The sequence below is a fragment of the Ambystoma mexicanum genome, chromosome 6p (assembly GCF_040938575.1).
Source record: "Ambystoma mexicanum isolate Mex_15411 chromosome 6p, UKY_AmexF1_1, whole genome shotgun sequence".
Classification (NCBI taxonomy): Eukaryota; Metazoa; Chordata; class Amphibia; order Caudata; family Ambystomatidae; genus Ambystoma; species Ambystoma mexicanum.
Window position 1 is genome coordinate 1,086,695,797 of NC_090935.1, and position 13,046 is coordinate 1,086,708,842.

Here is a 13,046-nt window from a genome sequence, read left to right on the forward strand (position 1 = left end):
CAAGCGCACCCTAGGAAACACACCCGTGAGCCTACAGTCAACACACCCAATGGCACCTGAAGCAGCTCCAAACACAAGGCGCCTAACGCTCATGACGTGGAATGTCAATGGGCTAGGTTCCAGTATCAAAAGGAGGCTGGTAATACAGCACTTAAACCGTCACTCCCCGGACATAGCTCTCCTGACCGAAACCCATCTGGCGGGCAGGGGTGGACTGGCCTTTAGGGAACTCTGGAGATTTCCCGGTGGGCCTCTGCACCCTGGGCCTCTTTTCTGTGGTATTTCCAAATTTTCTCATAGGAAAAGCATTGGGCTTGCTGAAAATGTGTCATATAGGGCCACTTTTAACTTTATTTCCAGGGCCTCTTTCGGTCCCCAGTAATTATTTCCAGGGCCTCTTTTAGTTCCCAGTCCAGCCCTGCTGGCGGGAACCGCATGCAAGTTCTTCCAAAGGTCCAATTACCGCACAGCAGTACATGCAGGTTTCTCCATGGGTGCGAGAGGGGTGCTGATATTGATTCATAAAAGGCTTCCGCTGGAGATCACGCACATCACACAAGATAAAGGTGGCCGCTATGTACACATTCAGGCAACACTCTGGACTCAAACCCTGGTGTTTCTAACAATATACTCCCCCCCCATCCCTACTCAGTGCTCTCATGATGCATGGCGAGACATACACAAGGAGGAGCAGGAATACTCTTCCACTCTGGAGTGCACGCCTCTATGTCCAGATTAGACTATTTCTTCCTTCCAAATCAGAATGTGCACAAAATATGCAGCGCTTCCTTCCTCCCACGAGGTATCTCGGATCACTCCCCGTTGATACTTGAATTAGAAACGGAGAGGCCGTGTCCCCCACCTACATGGAGGTTGAACTTCTATTACCTGGGGTTCCCAGAGCTACAGGAGAAGTTAGAGGCAGCCATCTCCGACTACTTCGAGCTAAATTCAGGCTCAGTCAATGACCCCAGCATACTGTGGGAGGCCTACAAGTCAGTCCTAAGAGGCGAAATCATTTCGTGGACGTCAGCAAAGAAAAAAGCACAATGTGAACTTATCAAAACGGCCGAAAAAGAAGTTGGGAGCAAAGAAGCAGAGCACGTTGCCAATGATACCCCTGAGTCCAACCGAGCCCTAACGCTGGCGCATAAGAAACTGCACAATCTATCGCTGGACTGCGCCAGAAAAGCACATCACGCCATGAAGGCACGCCTCTATGAAACAGGAGAAAAAGTGGGGAAGATGCTTGCATGGCTGGAGAGACTAGAGGAGGGGCAAAGGAAGGTGAGATGTATTAAGACAACACATGCAGAACTAGTCTCCACCGATGTGGAAATTGCAGAACGATTTGTGGATTTCTACGAAGATCTATTCAAACCCCCAAATGCCACGCCAGCCTCCACCATGATTGACAGCACTGATCTCCCAACACTCACCACGGAACAGGTCACTATGCTAGATAGCAAAATAACAGTGGATGAAATAACAGCGGCCATCTCCAACTTCAAACAGGCAAAATCCAGGACCCAACGGGTTCCCAATCGACATCTGGAAAAAACTGAGCCACCTAGACATATCCACCCAGCTTCTCAACATGTTCGAACACTCCCTAACAAAGGGTAACCTCCCACCAGACCTCTGTAAGGCCACAATAATAGTGATCCCCAAAGAAGGCAAACCCCCAGATGAGTGCAGCTCGTATAGGCCCATATCCCTAATTAACAGTGAAGCCAAAATACTTGCTAAAGTACTAGCCAATAGACTCCAAACGGTCATTACAACACTGGTACATCCGGACCAATGCGGCTTCATGCCCCAAAGGTCAACGAGAATGAATATTCGTAGGCTCCATCTGGCACTAGAGAGAGCACCTGTACTACAACAATCACTAGCACTACTGGCCATAGATTTCGAGAAGGCCTTTGATTCAGTTTACTGGGAGGCCCTATGGGCAACCATGCGGAAGATGCAATTTGGTGAGTCCTTTATAAAATGGGTTCAGCTCCTCTATAACTGCCCAACGGCAGAGGTAAGGGTGAACAGTTGGCCTTCACGCGAATTCCAACTGGGAAAGGATACCAGGCAGGGCTGCCCACTCTCGGCTATGCTGTTTGCATTAATAATAGAACCGCTAGCAGTCATCCTGCGGGGCTCGATCACATGGAGTGGTTTCCGGTGGAACTCAGACTGGGAAGACAAGGAATCCTTGTATGCCGACAACCTCCTAGTGTATCTGGGAGACCCGGCGGTCTCCTGCCCTATAGTAACTCAAATACTGATAGACTACGGAGTATTTAGCGAACTAAGGGTGAACTGGTTGAAGTCAGTGCTCTTCCCGGTGAAAGTGGTAGACTGCATCCCACCACTCGGCTCCCCATATCGTATAGAATCCACACAGTTCCGATATCTCGGCATCCTAATTGAGAATAAATTGGACAGCTATGTAACCCAAAACCTGCATCCACTGATCAAAAGATGCGCCCAAGACGTAGCACACTGGATATCTCTGCCGCTAACCCTGTTGGGCAGAGCAGCACTCCAAGATGCTGGCCCTGCCCCGATTCCTCTATGTCCTCCAGAACGCCCCTCTCAGTATTCTCTCTGCAGAGTTCCGCTTAATAGATAGAACAAACAACACGTAAGCTCCTATGGGGAGGGAAACATCAGAGGATAGCGCTCAAAACCCTCCAACGCTCAGTCTGGGAGGGGGGGGATAGGGCTCCCGAACATTCAGGTCTATTACTGGGCGACCCAAATGGTGACGATTAATGACAGCCTGCATGGGGACGCGACTCTTCCCCACATACAGGCTAAAATTTCTGCTGACATGATATGACCCCGATTGAAAGCCTATACAACAGAGTGAACCGCCACCCCGGAGGCACGATTACATCACATACGGCCCTCATATGGAAAGAAGCTCATAAGCACATAGGTTGGGACAACACACTCACCCCAGTCCAGCCTATCTGGAATAATGCCCATCTTGAGGGTCTCGGCAATCTCCCTAAATGGCCAATTTGGGCTGCAGCTGGTCTTCATACCATCTAGCAAATATATGCAAATAACCAAATTACCCCATTTGCAGAGCTCTTGACTACATACAGTCTCCCTGTCACTGAAAATTACCACTATAACCAACTACATCATGCACTCACAGAACAGAGAGCCCTCCTGCTGGAAATGCCGGAATGCACGCCCATAGAAAGAAATATAGTCATTGACAGTGTGAAAAGCAAGATCACATCCACCATGTATAGTGCTATCTCCTCGTTTGCCACCAAAGAACTGACGAGCCTGAAATTGAAATGGGAAGGGGATGTGGGCCCGATTCTACCTGAAGACTGGATTGAGACCCTGATGTATCCCAGGGATACAGCAATCTCGGCGAGAATCAGGCTCATTCAGCTGAAAATACTTCACAGAATTTACCACCCTCGAGTGGCACTGTACAAATGGGGCAAAACATCTGACCCAAAATGCTTACGTTGCAAGCGGGAGGAAGGAACATTCTATCACATCCTATGGCAATGCACACGTATACAACACTTCTGGCGAAGATGTTGCGAAAGACTCTCCAAGTTCTTAGACCGCCCAATCCCAACCGACTCCAAACTCCTTCTCCTGGGTATTGATGCGGAACAGGACCTATCACGCTTTGAAAATCTTTTACTCTCAACATCCACTGGAATAGCTAAAAGAAACATTGCGCAGCTATGGGGCTCAGAAGTCACTCCACAATATGATCAATGGATATCGGACGTAGACGCAATTATCCTGATGGAACGTCGGGTTTACTAAGCAAGAGGTTGCCCGAGCAAAGCAGACAAAATCTGGGGGAAATGGGACCTAACGTTGTGAAACTCATATACACTGAACTAATGCAGCCCGATGAACAGCACTATCGCCACCCCGCGCTTAACAATTATGTCAATAATACCTCTCACCACCCTAAAGAACCAAATGTGAAAGTGTCAATTGATATTTGATGTGTTTAATGTTTCCTGCACTTCTACCCTCACTGGTGCTCCGAGAGATTGGTGCACATATACGCGGCAGTACCTCAAACAGCTCTACCACATGTATGCAAAGTTATATGTTTGTGAGTTAAATGTTATTGTATTGTAGGATAAAAATACAATAAAATATGTTATCAAAAAAGAATATGTGAGAACGTATACTCTGCTTAACCTCAACCATGCATAATGAAAGATATATTTTATCTCAACTGCTGCCCTGTTCTCATGTTTTTGTAAACAAGGTGCATGGAAATTTGAGAGGTTTTTGGCAACACTCTCGACTTTCGGGCTCATTAAAAGTATGGCGGTGCAGGAAAAAAAATGGTGGTAATGGAATTACTGCCACTTTTGCTGTACCCCCATACTACGAGTATGGCCCTGGAGTGAGAAATTTACCTCCAGCATCATGTTGGAGGTAAATACTCCCACTTTCTGTTGAAAATATGCGTAATCAGCAGAATTACCGCAACCGTAGTTCTGTCAATGGTAATTCCGCCAAAAATGCCCCATAGAGTCCAATTGACTAATAAAATTGGGATTAACTCTGCCACGGCTACTTGTAATCCAGGGGTAATTCTGTTGGACCAAGTGGTGGTAACGGTAATTCTGTCGGGCAGTATTCTGGCTGATTTACCACTGGAATAGCACCCAACTTGTAATGAGGCCCTTTGTGTGTAACAATATAACGATAGGGCCTGCGGAAGCGGCCCTGTAGTTATGGTTAAATTGCTCAACCAATAGAAATACCACTTTTTGGGTGGCTTATAAATTTGCCCGTCCCGGATGAATCCTCACAAAACTTTACAAAAAAAAGTATATGGTCTTGTCAGATTGATTCTACAAAGTTTGGTGATGATGAGGTTTCATCCAGGGGGTGTGGGGGGGGGGCAAAGTTAGAGGGGGCGTCCCAAAATGTGTGGTTTTTCCCCCAGACGCAATGGAAACATTTTTCACTCATGCCTTCAGCCCAAACCGCTGGATGGATTTTCCCCAAATTTACGGCAGGAATGGTGGCTTGGTCCCGAAAGCATGCTTTTGTAAATTTGGTGTAAATCTGTTCAGTAGTTTTTATTTAAAACAGCCAAAAAGTAGTTACAAAATTAGTGATAACTGAATTCGGTCTGCGTACTCACTTCCCTATTCGGTCTGCGGACAAGCCTCCGATTGGCACACAGGGCGGTGTCAGGTCCGTGAACATCAGATGCGCCTGCTTATTGCATGGTGAAAAGCGTGAGGGGCATCATATTTTTTTAAACGCCCACTATGTTGGATTTGCACACAAACATCACGATAAAAGCATGTTAAAAAACACAACATTGCACTTGTCAAACTAATGAAACAATCGCTGTGGAGATGATGAGGATGGGATGGGATATGGCCATTAAAAACGCCCCAAAACTGGTGTTTTTCAACTCTAAAGTACAACTAACAGTCTGCATTCCCAGATGTTTGCAGATGTCGGAGATGTTCGGGGAGGTGCATGCCTATTTCTGAATTACATGGTTGGTGAAAAGTAGTTTTTGGATGGCTTATAACTTTGGCGCCACTCAATGAAACTGTATGAAAATCTGGAATATAATTTTAGACCTAGATATGAATGTTTTTGCAAAATTTGGTGGGATTGTGTCAAGAGGGGGCAAAATTAAAGGGGGAGTGTGAACATTTTTTGATGGCTTATATCTTTATTGCTGTTTGATGAATGTGCACAAAGGTTTTCAGAAAGGTTATCGCCCAACCCCTGAATGTGTGTGCAAATTATGAATGGATTTTGTCTATTGTGGGATGTTATATGGCTATTTTATCTAAGCACATTTTCACACTTTTCAAGAAATAAAACATGGTCGAATTTGCAACAAACCCGTGCAAAGAGCATTGGCAAGTACCTGAAAGCAGGGTTTTGCAAATGTGTCAGTGTTTTATTTTATGAAAAGTGTCATAACGTAGCTACAAAAAATAGTGATATACCTTTGTTGACTGAGGTATAGCCTCTGGCCATGGGCAGTGGCCCGATGGTCCAGGTCATGCTATGACCCGGGTAATCTGGCTACTGGCCATGACCACCAGCAACCAGCAATGGGGTTAAAGTGGGGATGGCCACCAGGGACCAGCTATGTGGTAAAGTTTTTCGAAATCGGGACAGGTTTGAATGGGAAAAACAATTATGCTTGTGCGTACAGGTTGAAGTGCTGGATGGCATTGCAGCAAATATGTACAAGGAGGATCAGCAAGAACTTTATAGCATGGTTTTGCAAATATGTCCCCAGTTATATTTTTTTGAAAGTGTGAAAATGTAAGTTCACAACACATGGATGTAGCAAAGGTATCTGGGCGATGAGCGTGGCCATCAGCAACGAGAAATGTGTACTGTAATTTGTTTATTGGGACATGCAGCATGGCCGAAGCGGTAGGTTTGAATGGGGAAAAATATTCTGCTTGCGGTTACAGCCTGAAGTAGTGGACTAGATTACAACAAACTAGCGCGACGAGCATCAGAAAGACCTGAAAGTATGTTTTTGGAAATATGTCTTGTTTTTTTATTTTTCCAAAGTCTAAGAATGTTAAGTATAAAAACGAGTGATATAAATTTGGTGTCTGGGTAGTGGGCCTGGCTGTCGGCAAATGCAAATGTGTACTCTGATTTGCTTATTGGGGAACGCGGCATGGCCGATGGCCATTACCCCATGGATTTGGAGACTGGCCATGGCTGCATGCAATGAGCGCTGGCCATTGGTCACATTATTAGGGTATAGTGGACAGTGAGCTAGGATGCAGGGTAGTTGCAGTGTATGATAAGGGTGGTTTGGTGGGGCTGGGTTCATGGTCAAGCCTTATGTCGTAGGCAATTGAACAATGATCTGCATCCACAGCATGCGCTGCTGATAACGACAGACATAAGTATGTGTTGCAAAAAATATGTTTCTTAAAAGGAGATTTATAGTTCTTTGATATATATGGAAAGAGGAATTATTAATAACTTATATACAGTGATGTAAGATCATGAAACATTTTCACTTATAAAAACCTATTAAATTGACAGAAAAAATTGTTAAAAGGGACGTTACGGTTAAGATGCATCCCACCCTTGGGACTCATCTGCTCCAGCAGTTAGCCAGTGGCGTCCCACCTTGGCACTTTCCTCCTGGGTTCTCATGAGCGCTTGCCCATCCGTACTGCCAATTCTATTTTTATGCACTTTTCTCACTGTACAATGCTTAGGTGCATTTATAGGAGCACTGTGTACAATTGTTTGTATAAGTAAGGGAAATGCTGATGCAAAAGATTTGTAGAGGATTGTTAAGTGGTAATTGGTGTGTGGAAGCTTAATATGTTCATAGGGTTATATCTACAGTTTTTGGAAGTGATGAGTGGATGGATGTGTGACTGTTTGAAAGCAGGCATTGATGGAGTGTTACAAATGTAAAATTAAAAAGGGTAGAAGGGCCACCCTGTGCGATGGTGTGCATGTGGCATCCGGGTCTTTTAATGATCCATGGCCTTGAAAGGGGAATGTGGAGACCGCGGATACCCTTTATTATGGTCCTTATTATATGCAAGAGAAAAGTATTTGGGACAGAAAATTGTTTCTGTCCTTTTATATTTTTCTCTAGTATACAATTGTGCATTATTCCCATTAGCATAATACAAAATGCTAATGGCAATGTTGGATAATCTTATTGAGTGTAACTACTTTACTGAGGAATGTAAAGTAGATGGAGTCTATAAGATTTTTATTTAGTTCTATATCTTTAACTGGGAATGGTGGTTCCTAAAGTAACGTTTCTTTTGGTGTTTTTTTCGTTGCAGGAAAGGTCAGAAAGTAAGGTGGGGAGGGAAATGAGGAAAGAGGCACCAACCACAAAAATGGAGGGGCAGGTGGACAAGGGAAGATGTTGCGCGTGTGTTACATCTGATGTAGGGGACTGTGTTTCTCATGCTCCTTGATTACGACTTCAAAAGCACTTTGAAATTGCTCCTCCCTGCAGAGGGGTATGTTGCAGTATATACAGAGCACTGCTGGCTTAGAAAGATATGGGTCAACAGCCTATGTTTTGCTTGCAAGGTAGCTGGTGGGATTTTGTGTCCCACAGAAGTAGGCTGTGTGGTTACAGTATTGGTTGAGGAAGATGAGGTAGAGGAAGACAGCCTACTACTTCCTAAGAAAGGAACAGCCTTTCTGAGAGCATTGCAGTGATTGGATTTGGTTCTGCGGCGCAGGGAGGTGATCCAGTAGGAGTAATACCCAGGTAGGCCGCAACTGAGTACAATGTTGCACTTCACATTGTTAGCTTTAGCCTTTGGTACATTCCCAACAGTGGTAAATAACTGCCACACCCATTATTCTCTCTGGGTGCTAGAGGCAGGCACTTCTTCTACCTCATCTTCTTGGTTCTCTTCCTTGTCTTTTGAGGTACTACACTTCTTTCATTGTGTAGGTCCTCCAGCTGGTGGTGGTGGCTATTGGGGAGGAGGTAGGGCAATAGCTGATGCCATTTTTAAGATAATTATCAGTTTTGCGCGATGGTCACCTGGGAAGTGTCCCCACTCAGACCCCCAGTGCCTACCTGGAGGCTTAGAGCCAAAGCCCTGCTAGATGCAGCTTTTCGGGAACATATAAAAGACTGCACCGAGGAATACTGGCAGAGAAACCTGAATAGCGTGGAACACGTGAGCACAGCATGGGAAGCGTACAAGGTGGTCATGAGGGGAGAGATGATTGCAGCTATAGGTGGGGACCAAAGCTTTTGATTCGGTGCGGTGGAAGTGGCTGTATGCCACCATGGTGAAAATGGGGATAGGACCAGTCTTTTTGAAATGGACCTAACTAGTCTACACTAATCCGACTGCCAGGGTCCGCACGAATAAGACATATTCCAGCAAATGGTCCCTCCAGAGAGGCACCCGGCAGGGATGCCCACTATCCCCCATGTTATATATTATTGCCACCTCTTTTAGTTCCCAGTCCAGCCCTGCTGGCGGGAACCACATGCAAGTTCTTCCAAAGGTCCAATTACCGCACAGCAGTACATGCGGGTTTCTCCATGGGTGCGAGAGGGGTGCTGATATTGATTCATAAAAGGCTTCCGCTGGAGATCACGCACATCACACAAGATAAAGGTGGCCGCTATGTACACATTCAAGCAACACTCTGGACTCAAACCCTGGTGTTTCTGACAATATACTCCACCCCCCATCCCTACTCAGTGCTCTCGTGATGCATGGCGAGACATACACAAGGAGGTGCGGGAATACTCTTCCACTCTGAAGTGCACGCCTCTATGTCCAGATTAGACTATTTCTTCCTTCCGAATCAGAATGTGCACAAAATATGCAGCGCTTCCTTCCTCCCACGAGGTATCTCGGATCACTCCCCGTTGATACTTGAATTAGAAACGGAGAGGCCGTGTCCCCCACCTACATGGAGGTTGAACTTCTATTACCTGGGGTTCCCAGAGCTACAGGAGAAGTTAGAGGCAGCCATCTCCGACTACTTCGAGCTAAATTCAGACTCAGTCAATGACCCCAGCATACTGTGGGAGGCCTACAAGTCAGTCCTAAGAGGCGAAATCATTTCGTGGACGTCAGCAAAGAAAAAAGCACAATGTGAACTTATCAAAACGGCCGAAAAAGAAGTTGGGAGCAAAGAAGCAGAGCACATTGCCAATGATACCCCTGAGTCCAACCGAGCCCTAACGCTGGCGCATAAGAAACTGCACAATCTATCGCTGGACTGCGCCAGAAAAGCACATCACGCCATGAAGGCTCGCCTCTATGAAACGGGAGAAAAAGCGGGGAAGATGCTTCCATGGCTGGAGAGACGAGAGGAGGGGCAAAGGAAGGTGAGATGTATTAAGACAACACATGCAGAACTAGTCTCCACCGATGTGGAAATTGCAGAACGATTTGTGGATTTCTACGAAGATCTATTCAAACCCCTAAACGCCACGCCAGCCTCCACCATGATTGACAGCACTGATCTCCCAACACTCACCACGGAACAGGTCACTATGCTAGATAGCAAAATAACAGTGGATGAAATAACAGCGGCCATCTCCAACATCAAACAGGCAAAATCCAGGACCCAACGGGTTCCCAATCGACATCTGGAAAAAACTGAGCCACCTAGACATATCCACCCAGCTTCTCAACATGTTCGAACACTCCCTAACAAAGGGTAAGCTCCCACCAGACCTCTGTAAGGCCACAATAATAGTGATCCCCAAAGAAGGCAAACCCCCAGATGAGTGCAGCTCGTATAGGCCCATATCCCTAATTAACAGTGAAGCCAAAATACTTGCTACAGTACTAGCCAATAGACTCCAAACGGTCATTACAACACTGGTACATCCGGACCAATGCGGCTTCATGCCCCAAAGGTCAACGAGAATGAATATTCGTAGGCTCCATCTGGCACTAGAGAGAGCACCTGTACTACAACAATCACTAGCACTACTGGCCATAGATTTCGAGAAGGCCTTTGATTCAGTTTACTGGGAGGCCCTATGGGCAACCATGCGGAAGATGCAATTTGGTGAGTCCTTTATAAAATGGGTTCAGCTCCTCTATAACTGCCCAACGGCAGAGGTAAGGGTGAACAGTTGGCCTTCACGCGAATTCCAACTGGGAAAGGATACCAGGCAGGGCTGCCCACTCTCGGCTATGCTGTTTGCATTAATAATAGAACCGCTAGCAGTCATCCTGCGGGGCTCGATCACATGGAGTGGTTTCCGGTGGAACTCAGACTGGGAAGACAAGGAATCCTTGTATGCCGACAACCTCCTAGTGTATCTGGGAGACCCGGCGGTCTCCTGCCCTATAGTAACTCAAATACTGATAGACTACGGAGTATTTAGCGAACTAAGGGTGAACTGGTTGAAGTCAGTGCTCTTCCCGGTGAAAGTGGTAGACTGCATCCCACCACTCGGCTCCCCATATCGTATAGAATCCACACAGTTCCGATATCTCGGCATCCTAATTGAGAATAAATTGGACAGCTATGTAACACAAAACCTGCATCCACTGATCAAAAGATGCGCCCAAGACGTAGCACACTGGATATCTCTGCCGCTAACCCTGTTGGGCAGAGCAGCACTCCAAGATGCTGGCCCTGCCCCGATTCCTCTATGTCCTCCAGAACGCCCCTCTCAGTATTCTCTCTGCAGAGTTCCGCTTAATAGATAGAACAAACAACACGGAAGCTCCTATGGGGAGGGAAACATCAGAGGATAGTGCTCAAAACCCTCCAACGCTCAGTCTGGGAGGGGGGGGATAGGGCTCCCGAACATTCAGATCTATTACTGGGCGACCCAAATGGTGACGATTAATGACAGCCTGCATGGGGACGCGACTCTTCCCCACATACAGGCTAAAATTTCTGCTGACATGATATGACCCCGATTGAAAGCCTATACAACAGAGTGAACCGCCACCCCGGAGGCACGATTACATCAAATACGGCCCTCATATGGAAAGAAGCTCATAAGCACATAGGTTGGGACAACACACTCACCCCAGTCCACCCTTTCTGGAATAATGCCCATCTTGAGGGTCTCGGCAATCTCCCTAAATGGCCAATTTGGGCTGCAGCTGGTCTTCATACCATCTAGCAAATATATGCAAATAACCAAATTACCCCATTTGCAGAGCTCTTGACTACATACAGTCTCCCTGTCACTGAAAATTACCACTATAACCAACTACATCAGGCACTCACAGAACAGAGAGCCCTCCTGCTGGAAATGCCGGAATGCACGCCCATAGAAAGAAATATAGTCATTGACAGTGTGAAAAGCAAGATCACATCCACCATGTATAGTGCTATCTCCTCGTTTGCCACCAAAGAACTGACGAGCCTGAAATTGAAATGGAAAGGGGATGTGGGCCCGATTCTACCTGAAGACTGGATTGAGACCCTGATGTATCCCAGGGATACAGCAATCTCGGCGAGAATCAGGCTCATTCAGCTGAAAATACTTCACAGAATTTACCACCCTCGAGTGGCACTGTACAAATGGGGCAAAACATCTGACCCAAAATGCTTACGTTGCAAGCGGGAGGAAGGAACATTCTATCACATCCTATGGCAATGCACACGTATACAACACTTCTGCCGAAGATGTTGCGAAAGACTCTCCAAGTTCTTAGACCGCCCAATCCCAACCGACTCCAAACTCCTTCTCCTGGGTATTGATGCGGAACAGGACCTATCACGCTTTGAAAATCTTTTACTCTCAACGTCCACTGGAATAGCTAAAAGAAACATTGCGCAGCTATGGGGCTCAGAAGTCACTCCACAATATGATCAATGGATATCGGACGTAGACGCAATTATCCTGATGGAACGTCGGGTTTACTAAGCAAGAGGTTGCCCGAGCAAAGCAGACAAAATCTGGGGGAAATGGGACCTAACGTTGTGAAACTCATATACACTGAACTAATGAAGCCCGATGAACAGCACTATCGCCACCCCGGGCTTAACAATTATGTCAATAATACCTCTCACCACCCTAAAGAACCAAATGTGAAAGTGTCAATTGATATTTGATGTGTTTAATGTTTCCTGCACTTCTACCCTCACTGGTGCTCCGAGAGATTGGTGCACATATATGCGGCAGTACCTCAAACAGCTCTACCACATGTATGCAAAGTTATATGTTTGTGAGTTAAATGTTATTGTATTGTAGGATGAAAATACAATAAAATATGTTATCAAAAAAGAATATGTGAGAACGTATACTCTGCTTAACCTCAACCATGCATAATGAAAGATATATTTTATCTCAACTGCTGCCCTGTTCTCATGTTTTTGTAAACAAGGTGCATGGAAATTTGAGAGGTTTTTGGCAACACTCTCGACTTTCGGGCTCATTAAAAGTATGGCGGTGCAGGAACAAAAATGGTGGTAATGGAATTACTGCCACTTTTGCTGTACCCCCATACTACGAGTATGGCCCTGGAGTGGGAAATTTACCTCCAGCATCATGTTGGAGGTAAATACTCCCACTTTCTGTTGAAAATATGCGTAAT